General features: G+C 45.1%; 1 long non-coding RNA gene across 1 annotated transcript; it reads left to right on the top strand.

Moving 5' to 3' along the window:
• Positions 1–7,440: 7,440 nt before the first annotated feature.
• LOC135567003 (uncharacterized) lies at positions 7,441–8,405 on the top strand. Its single transcript, XR_010462233.1, has 3 exons — positions 7,441–7,529; positions 8,054–8,140; positions 8,279–8,405. It is a non-coding gene; the product is annotated as an uncharacterized LOC135567003 (long non-coding RNA).
• Positions 8,406–9,308: the final 903 nt, after the last annotated feature.

The raw sequence follows: 9,308 nt of genomic DNA, 5'->3' as shown, positions 1-9,308 counted from the left end.
ATCTGTTAAGAGGAGGGTGGGGTGGGGGGGTGGGGGTCATCCTCGGGAGGCCATCTGTTAAGAGGGGGTGGGGGGGGTCATCCTCGGGAGGCCATCTGTTAAGAGGAGGGTGGGGGGTCATCCTCGGGAGGCCATCTGTTAAGAGGAGGGTGGGGGGGTCATCCTCGGGAGGCCATCTGTTAAGAGGGGGTGGGGGTCATCCTCGGGAGGCCATCTGTTAAGAGGGGGGTGGGGGGGTCATCCTCGGGAGGCCATCTGTTAAGAGGGGGGTGGGGGGTCATCCTCGGAGGCCATCTGTTAAGAGGGGGTGGGGGTCATCCTCGGGAGGCCATCTGTTAAGAGGGGGTGGGGGGTCATCCTCGGGAGGCCATCTGTTAAGAGGGGGGTGGGGGGGGTCATCCTCGGGAGGCCATCTGTTAAGAGGGGGGTGGGGGGGTCATCCTCGGGAGGCCATCTGTTAAGAGGGGGTGGGGGGGGGCAGGAGGGAGTGGTTGGGGGGGTCATCCTCGGGAGGCCATCTGTTAAGAGGGGGTGGGGGGTCATCCTCGGGAGGCCATCTGTTAAGAGGGGGTGGGGGGCAGCAGGAGGGAGTGGTTGGGGGGGGGGGGGGGTACCCTGGCTTCCACTGGGACGTCTGTCCTAGAGACAGCTGAACCAAATCCCACTGCACCAGCTGTGGGGAATTAAAGCTAAAATAACCAATGGGGAAGAAGACAGGACCAATGGGGGCGGTTTCACTGCTTCTCAACAATGAAGGCTATCTTGTCAGAGTCAATACACACATGGACGCGTACTGGCTTCTCCAAACGTACGTCCCAAACGCCACCTTGTTCCCTATATAGTGCACTACTTTAGACCAGAGCCCTATGGCAACCTATTCCCTATATAGTGCACTACTTTAGACCAGAGCCCTATGGCACCCTATTCCCTATATAGTACACTACTTTTAACCAAAGCCTGTAGGGACTAGGGTGCCATATTGGATACAGACCCAACTGTCTCTGAGCTGTTCTTTAACAGTGTTGCCCGTTGACTGTGGGTGTCAACTGGTAATCTTACACGTCATTGTTCAAAAGATGCAGATTATTATATCAGAGAGGAACTGTAAACACTCTATTGTTTATACAGCACATCCCTGCGTCTAGCGCGTGAGAGACCTAAAAAGTGTCAGCAGTTGGAAGCCTGCGCCAGGATTTCATCTCCCTGTTGGGGAAACAAAAAAAGACATAACATTAGTGCGCATATAGCCATGATCACAAGTGAAGCTCAAATTAATATATTCCAAATGTCATATGTTTCACTTTTGCTTTCAATCATCATAAATGTCATAACACAAGGTTAATGTGTCTGGAACAGAACATAAGCATAGAAACCACTCTACCTAAATTATAGGAGAAATTCCTTCTTTAATCACGTTTAGGATATCTCAACATGTTTTGATCACAGAGGGGAGTTAGTAGGATTTATGTGTGGATGTTGAAATGTTTTGTACTACAGTACGCAACATCAGCAGGCCTTCCTTATACAGATGTAGGATTTTAATTTGAGCCAGTTTGCTACAGCAGGAAAATAATCCTGCAGCAATAGGAAACGTGAATAATAATTAATGGATATTTTTTTGTAGGAGTTGATACATTTTTTTTGTTAGAGCAAATCAAGTCTGACATTCTAAAGTAAAAATGACAAACTTTAGAAGCCTTTTTAAAGCTTGAACTGACGAAAAGTTTGCATTTCCTGCAGTACAGGAAAATTATCAGCAAGAAAAGGGCGATCAAATTAAAGATCCTACATCTGTAGACCAAAGCTACTGGTGGAAAGTAGTGCACTACATAAGGAATAGGGTGCCATAGGGCTCTGGTGGAAAGTAGTGCACTACATAAGGAATAGGGTGCCATAGGGCTCTGGTGGAAAGTAGTGCACTACATAAGGAATAGGGTGCCATAGGGCTCTGGTGGAAAGTAGTGCACTACATAAGGAATAGGGTGCCATAGGGCTCTGGTGGAAAGTAGTGCACTACATAAGGAATAGGGTGCCATAGGGCTCTGGTGGAAAGTAGTGCACTACATAAGGAATAGGTTGCCATAGGGCTCTGGTGGAAAGTAGTGCACTACATAAGGAATAGGGTGCCATAGGGCTCTGGTGGAAAGTAGTGCACTACATAAGGAATAGGTTGCCATAGGGCTCTGGTGGAAAGTAGTGCACTACATAAGGAATAGGGTGCCATTTGGACCTAACAATGAAGCAGATGATCCAACACAAGGTTACTTACACGTTGCCACAACCAGGCACAAGACTCTCTTGATGCTGTGGTTTTGTCAGACTGAATTTCCTGAAGAAGGCCGGAAATTTCAGCATTTTTCTAGAGCGCTTCGATGTAGGGCTGAGAGAGAGAGAGAGAGAGAGAGAGAGAGAGAGAGAGAGAGAGAGAGAGAGAGAGAGAGAGACGGAGAGAGAGAGAGAGAGAGAGAGAGAGAGAGAGAGAGAGAGAGACGGAGAGAGAGAGAGAGAGAGAGAGAGAGAGAGAGAGAGAGAGAGAGAGAGAGAGAGATGCCTGCCGTTATGACATTGTTTGTGGTTAAAGGGGTATTATTGTTATTCAGTATTATTGTGTCATTACGATACTGTTTACAGCCTGGATACTGGTCACCATCTATGGGCTAACAAACACATGTGTTTCTAAATATCCAGACTCCTCTATTATGACACTGAGGATAGGGGCATGCCGGTCCGGAGGGCAAGACAGAGGATTTTCAAGATTTAAGTGAACAGAGGTGTGTGTGTGTGTTTGAGAGAGAGAGAATGTGTGTGTTTGTGCGTTTATGTTTTTACAGATAATACTAATCTATAGTTCTCTAGTTTACTACAGAATTATATAGTAAAGTGTAGTATTCTATAGTAAGTACTGTAGTATTCTATTGTAAGTGTTGTAGTATTCTATAATAAACTGTAATATTCTATAGTAAGTACTGTAGTATTCTACATTAAACTGTAGTATTCTATAGTATGTACTGTTCTATTCTATAGTAAACTGTAGTATTCTATAGTACGTACTGTAGTATTCTATAGTAAGTACTGTTGTATTCTATAGTATTTTATAGTAAGTACTGTAGTATTCTATAGTAGACTGTAGTATTCTATAGTAAGTACTGTAGTATTCTATAGTAAGTACTGAAGTATTCCATGGCAAACTAGTATTCTATAGTAAGTACTGTTGTATTCTATAGTAAGTACTGTAGTATTCTATAGTAAACTATAGTATTCTATAGTAAGTACTGTTGTATTCTATAGTAAACTGTAGTATTCTACATTAAACTGTAGCATTCTATAGTAAGTACTGTAGTATTCTATAGTAAACTATAGTATTCTATAGTAAGTACGCTAGTATTCTATAGTAAGTACTGTAGTATTCTCATTAAATTCTTGTATTTGTTCATGTGGGTCAAGTGAAGAAGGCTCACCATCTGCCTGTGAGGAGGCTCAGGCTTGTCTGTCAGCCTCCACTCTCTCCCTCCTCCTCTTCTTCCTCTCCCTCCTCCTCCTCTTCCTTCACCTCCTCCTCCTCTTTCTTTGCTCTCAGGTATGTATTCCTGAGGCGTGAGTTGACCACAGCGCCCTGGAAGGCTGAGGCCGGGCGCGCCCCTACACAGGTGGTCTGGCGGCAGCTGGCAGCAGACGGGTGACCAGTGTCACTCTTGGGCTGGGACATGGTCTCTGCAGGTGGCACAGAAGGTGTGTCTACAGTGGAGCACCCGGGGGATCCGATCCTGACGGAGTAGGGCTGATAACACACCTCCCACACTCCCTGTCCTCACACAGAACCATGGCCGGCCGGGACAGCGGGAGAAGAAGGACCTGGGACTGGAAGAGCCTGGGTGGAGCAGCAAGACTGGAGTACTTCGTTGGCGGGCCTACCTGGCTAGAGAAATGGAGGCCACTTAAGGCTTATCTGAGGTGGTTAGCGGTAGGCCTGGCAAGGATACCTGGACCTGAGAAACCTGGTCTGAGGGGCCTGGGTATAGGCTGCAGAGACTGGAGCACTGGGTAGCAGGGCTGGACCAAGATATACTGGAAACCTAACTAGATACTGGACACCTAACTAGATACTGGACACCTAACTAGATACTGACACCTAACTAGATACTGGACACCTCAACTCAGATACTGGACACCTCAACTAGATAAGGGACACCTAACTAGATACTGGACACCTAACTAGATACTGGACACCTAACTAGATACTGGACACCTAACTAGATACTGGACACCTAACTAGATATTGGACACCTAACTAGATAAGGGACACCTAACTAGATAAGGGACACCTAACTAGATAAGGGACACCTAACTAGATAAGGGACACCTAACTAGATATTGGACACCTAACTAGATAAGGGACACCTAACTAGATACTGGACACCTAACTAGATAAGGGACACCTAACTAGATAAGGGACACCTAACTAGATATTGGACACCTAACTAGATATTGGACACCTAACTAGATAAGGGACACCTAACTAGATACTGGACACCTAACTAGATATTGGACACCTAACTAGATACTGAACACCTAACTAGATAAGGGACACCTAACTAGATATTGGACACCTAACTAGATACTGGACACCTAACTAGATATTGGACACCTAACTAGATACTGGACACCTAACTAGATACTGGACACCTAACTAGATACTGGACACCTAACTAGATACTGGAAATCTAACTAGATACTGGACACCTAACTAGATATTGGACACCTAACTAGATACTGGAAATCTAACTAGATAAGGGACACCTAACTAGATATTGGACACCTAACTAGATACTGGACACCTAACTAGATACTGGACACCTAACTAGGCCGGCACTAAACCAGGTGGGGAGAAGACACAGATTACCTGGCTGGATGGGTCTGTCTGTCTGTCTGTCTGTCTGTCTGAGAGGAAAAGGAGTCGCTGGGGAGATGGAGGTACTGCTGGGCCGGCAGAAGTTGGGCTAATGATTATTGTGTCCAGGTTTGTTTATTTTGTTATACAGTTCTTCTCTGGTCCTCTCTCTGTGGTTAAAAACAAATCCAAATCAAATCAAATGTATTTTATAGCCCTTCGCATATCAGCTGATGTCACAAAGTGCTGTACAGAAACCCTCAGCCTAAAACCCCAAAAACAGCAAGCAATGCAGGTGTAGAAGATGTATCAGTCATTATATTATTATATAACTGGTGTAAGAGGTTGTCACTCTTACATAAAATGTTATTATTAAAGTTTCAAGCTAATACGTTTTCAAGGTTTAATCTTAAATCTTCAATTAGATAATTAATTGTTACAAAAATATATATATCATGACCATTTCTGTTCAAAATGAACATTACACTAAAATTAAACTTCTAAATCAATCCCCCCAAAAAAGGCTACTTTTAAAATAAAATGTACTTACACTTAAATATGAAGGAACATTCTGAAGGTTAAAGTGATGGTCCTGAAGTTGTTATATGATAGAGAGATAGAAACAGAAAGAGACTCTACTGCCTGCCTCTTTTCAGTGTGTCTGTGTGTTGAGGGGGCAGTTTTGGGTTGTTTTTCTAAGGGCAGGCCCAACCGGCACAGCAGCTGTGTCAGCCAGGGGATGGCCTGCCTGCCTGCCTGCCTGCCTGTGTGAACATTTACTAGCAGCCCGGAGGGGAGGAGGGGTGACTGGGCTCAAAGCTGTCTGACTGGCTGGCTGGGAGCTCACTCCCTTTGTTTAGGGTGCCTGACAGTGGGTGGTGGAGGGGGAGAGAAATCCTTTTTGAGTTCAATACTTACTGTTCAATTCTAATATTTTTTTGTCGTTGTTGTTTTGTGTTTTTAATTGTTTTATTAGTCTTGCTTTGGCAATGTAAACATATGTTTCCCATTCCAATAAAGCACATTTCAATTGAAAGAGAGAGATTATTTCACCATTATGGCCTATTTATTGCCTTGCCTCCCTAATCTTACTATATTTGCACACACTGTGTATAGATTTTTCTATTGTGTTATTGACTACGTTTGTTTATCCCATGTGTATCCCTAAATCCAAAGACGTATTTTATTTCTCTATCTGCAGCAGAAATTGGGCTGATAATTATTGTGTCCCAGCTTGTTTATTTTGTTTTGCTGTTCTTGTCTTTGTGGTTAAAAAGATTCCGATACGGTTGTCTCAGTCATTATACCCTTTACATCGTTTGAGATGAACGTAAGAGTCTGATTTATATCGTATTGACTGAAAGAAGGGGCTCGTCCGGGATGAACCCGGGACCTCTCGCACCCAAAGCGAGAATCATACCCCTAGACCAACGAGCTACGACAAAAACAAATAACATTTTACAAGATATAGATAGGTAACTATACCTTCATTTTAAGACTGATTGGATCCTACAAAATGGCACTATTTAAATAACATCTGCAGATCCGGGGAAACATTCGGATGTAGCAAACGTCAAAGTAAAAACACAAAAGAATAGGGCTTCGTCCGGGATGAACTCCTGGACCTCTCGCACCTGAAGCGAGAATCATACCCTCGACCAACGAGCCGCGTGCACTGGCAGGTGACATTTTGACGTTATAAATGACTACAATACAACAGCGAACCATTATTTTAAACCTGCAATTCCAGGTATATAAAGCATTTCTAAATGCGCCAGGTAATTAGCCAAATTTTACATGTTGCATTGCTTGTTTCAGGATGGGACTCATGTGTTACCGAAACGTTTGCTGGCTAACTAACTAGCTTAGCTAACGTTATCACATACGTTACCGATAGCTTTACGTGCCAGCATAGCTTCAACTCACAACTTGGCTAGCTATCTATCTAGCTACTGTAGCTAGCTAACTATATAGCTATCTATCTAGTTAACTAGCTAGCTAACTATCTAGCTACCTATCTAGCTACTGTATCTATCTAACTATCTAGCTATATATCTAGCTACTGTATCTCTGTAGCTAGCTAACAATCTAGCTATCTATCTAACTACTGTATCTATCTATCTATCTAGCTACTGTATCTATCTATCTATCTACTGTATCTAGCTAACTATCTATCTAGCTACTGTATCTATCTAGCTACTGTATCTAGCTATCTATCTAGCTAACTATCTAGCTACTGTATCTAGCTACTGTATCTATCTAGCTACCTATCTAGCTAACCATCTAGCTACTGTATCTAGCTAACTATCTAGCTACTGTATCTAGCTACCTATCTAGCTACTGTATCTAGCTAACTATCTAGCTACTGTATCTAGCTACCTATCTAGCTACTGTATCTAGCTACCTATCTAGCTACTGTATCTAGCTACCTATCTAGCTAACTATCTAGCTACTGTATCTAGCTAACTATCTAGCTAACTCTATCCCAGAATGCTCTGGGGGAAACGGACTGTAAACACAACAGTTGTTATATCCCAGAATGCCCTGCGGGGGGGAACGCACTGTAAACACAACAGTTGTTATCTAGAGCTCACTAGTAGCAACTAGCTGCTATCTGACGTTACCAGGCCTTACTATTCCTGTGAGTATCATCATTTATTAGTATAATAATCGATTATCTCATGGTTTCACACGTGTAAGTTACAACAAATTAATCTAATATCCTATATTGACATGAATGTTATGACTACGGATACAACGTTAATAAATTCATAGCTAGTTATTAAGTGTCTCTAGTTTTTTTTGTCGTCAACAGTCAAGCTAGCTAACCAAGTTGCTAGCTCGTTTAGTGGCTAACAAGCGAATGTAATGTTATACTGTCCTTGACTTACTTTAGTTAGCTAACGTTAACTAGTACAAACAAACAAAAAACTGAATTGTCTGGCAAGCTAGCTAGCTGACAGTCAATACATTTAGATACAATCTGGTTGGCTAACAAGTTTGTTGATAAGCTGGCGTAGTGGTCTGTATGATCAAAACACTCTGCAGACAGTACTGATGATGGACTGCTAACTGATAGCTATCTAACTGTCGCTCATGTAAGCGAATTTCAAAGTAGCTTCCCAGTCCTAATCACGAGTCATACGTTCATGGTTTTATTTACAGGGACCATGTAGCTAAGTGGATGCCGGTTAGAAGCCAATTACTAGAGATGGATGCCTTTTTGGGATCTCTGCAAGACCATGACGTGAGGTGAGAGCAGATACGAGCAGCTACCTTTAGTTCTAATAGGAGTAACTATGCATTGGAAGATATCTATGTTGTTTTTTTTTTTTTTTAAGACCTCAAGCATTTCAGAAAATAAATGTTGTCCTGCTCCGCCCTTCCCAGCTCTGTCCTCACGTCCTGTGAGCCCGAGCTGCAGGAGCTGATGAGACAAATAGACATCATGGTGAACCATAAGAGGACGGAGTGGGAGGCAGAGATCCATGCCATGGAGCTGCGTCTGCACAGCGGAGAAGAGCTCTCTCAGCCAGAAACCTCATAGACCAAAGGAACTCGGAGGTACGGTTGTGCATAGATATTATTGTTGTTGTTATCTCCAGACTCCCCTGCTCACACCCCCATCTCCAGACTCCCCCTGCTCACACCCCCATCTCAGACTCCCCTGCTCACACCCCCATCTCCAGACTCCCCCTGCTTCACACCCCCCATCACTCCCCTGCTCACCCCATCTCCAGACTCCCCTGCTCACACCCCCATCTCCAGACTCCCCTGCTCACACCCCCATCTCCAGACTCCCTGCTCACACCCCCATCTCCAGACTCCCCTGCTCACACCCCATCTCCAGACTCCCCCTGCTCACACCCCCATCTCCAGACTCCCCCTGCTCACACCCCCATCTCCAGACTCCCCCTGCTCACACCCCCATCTCCAGACTCCCCTGCTCACACCCCCATCTCCAGACTCCTGCTCACCCCCATCTCCAGACTCCCCTGCTCACACCCCCATCTCCAGACTCCCCTGCTCACACCCCATCTCAGACTCCCCTGCTCCACACCCCCATCTCCAGACTCCCCTGCTCACACCCCCATCTCCAGACTCCTGCTCACACCCCATCTCCAGACTCCCCTGCTCCACCCCATCTCCAGACTCCCCTGCTCACCCCCCATCTCCAGACTCCCCCTGCTCACACCCCCCATCTCCAGACTCCCCTGCTCACACCCCCATCTCCAGACTCCCCCTGCTCACACCCCCATCCCCAGACTCCCCTGCTCACACCCCCATCTCCAGACTCCCCTGCTCACACCCCCATCTCCAGACTCCCCTGCTCACACCCCCATCTCCAGACTCCCTGCTCACCCCCCATCTCCAGACTCCCCCTGCTCACACCCCCATGACTCCCTGCTCACACCCCCAT

This window comes from Oncorhynchus nerka, unplaced genomic scaffold, assembly GCF_034236695.1.
Source record: "Oncorhynchus nerka isolate Pitt River unplaced genomic scaffold, Oner_Uvic_2.0 unplaced_scaffold_2783, whole genome shotgun sequence".
NCBI classification, from domain to species: Eukaryota; Metazoa; Chordata; class Actinopteri; order Salmoniformes; family Salmonidae; genus Oncorhynchus; species Oncorhynchus nerka.
This window is presented reverse-complemented; position numbering and strand designations above follow the sequence as displayed.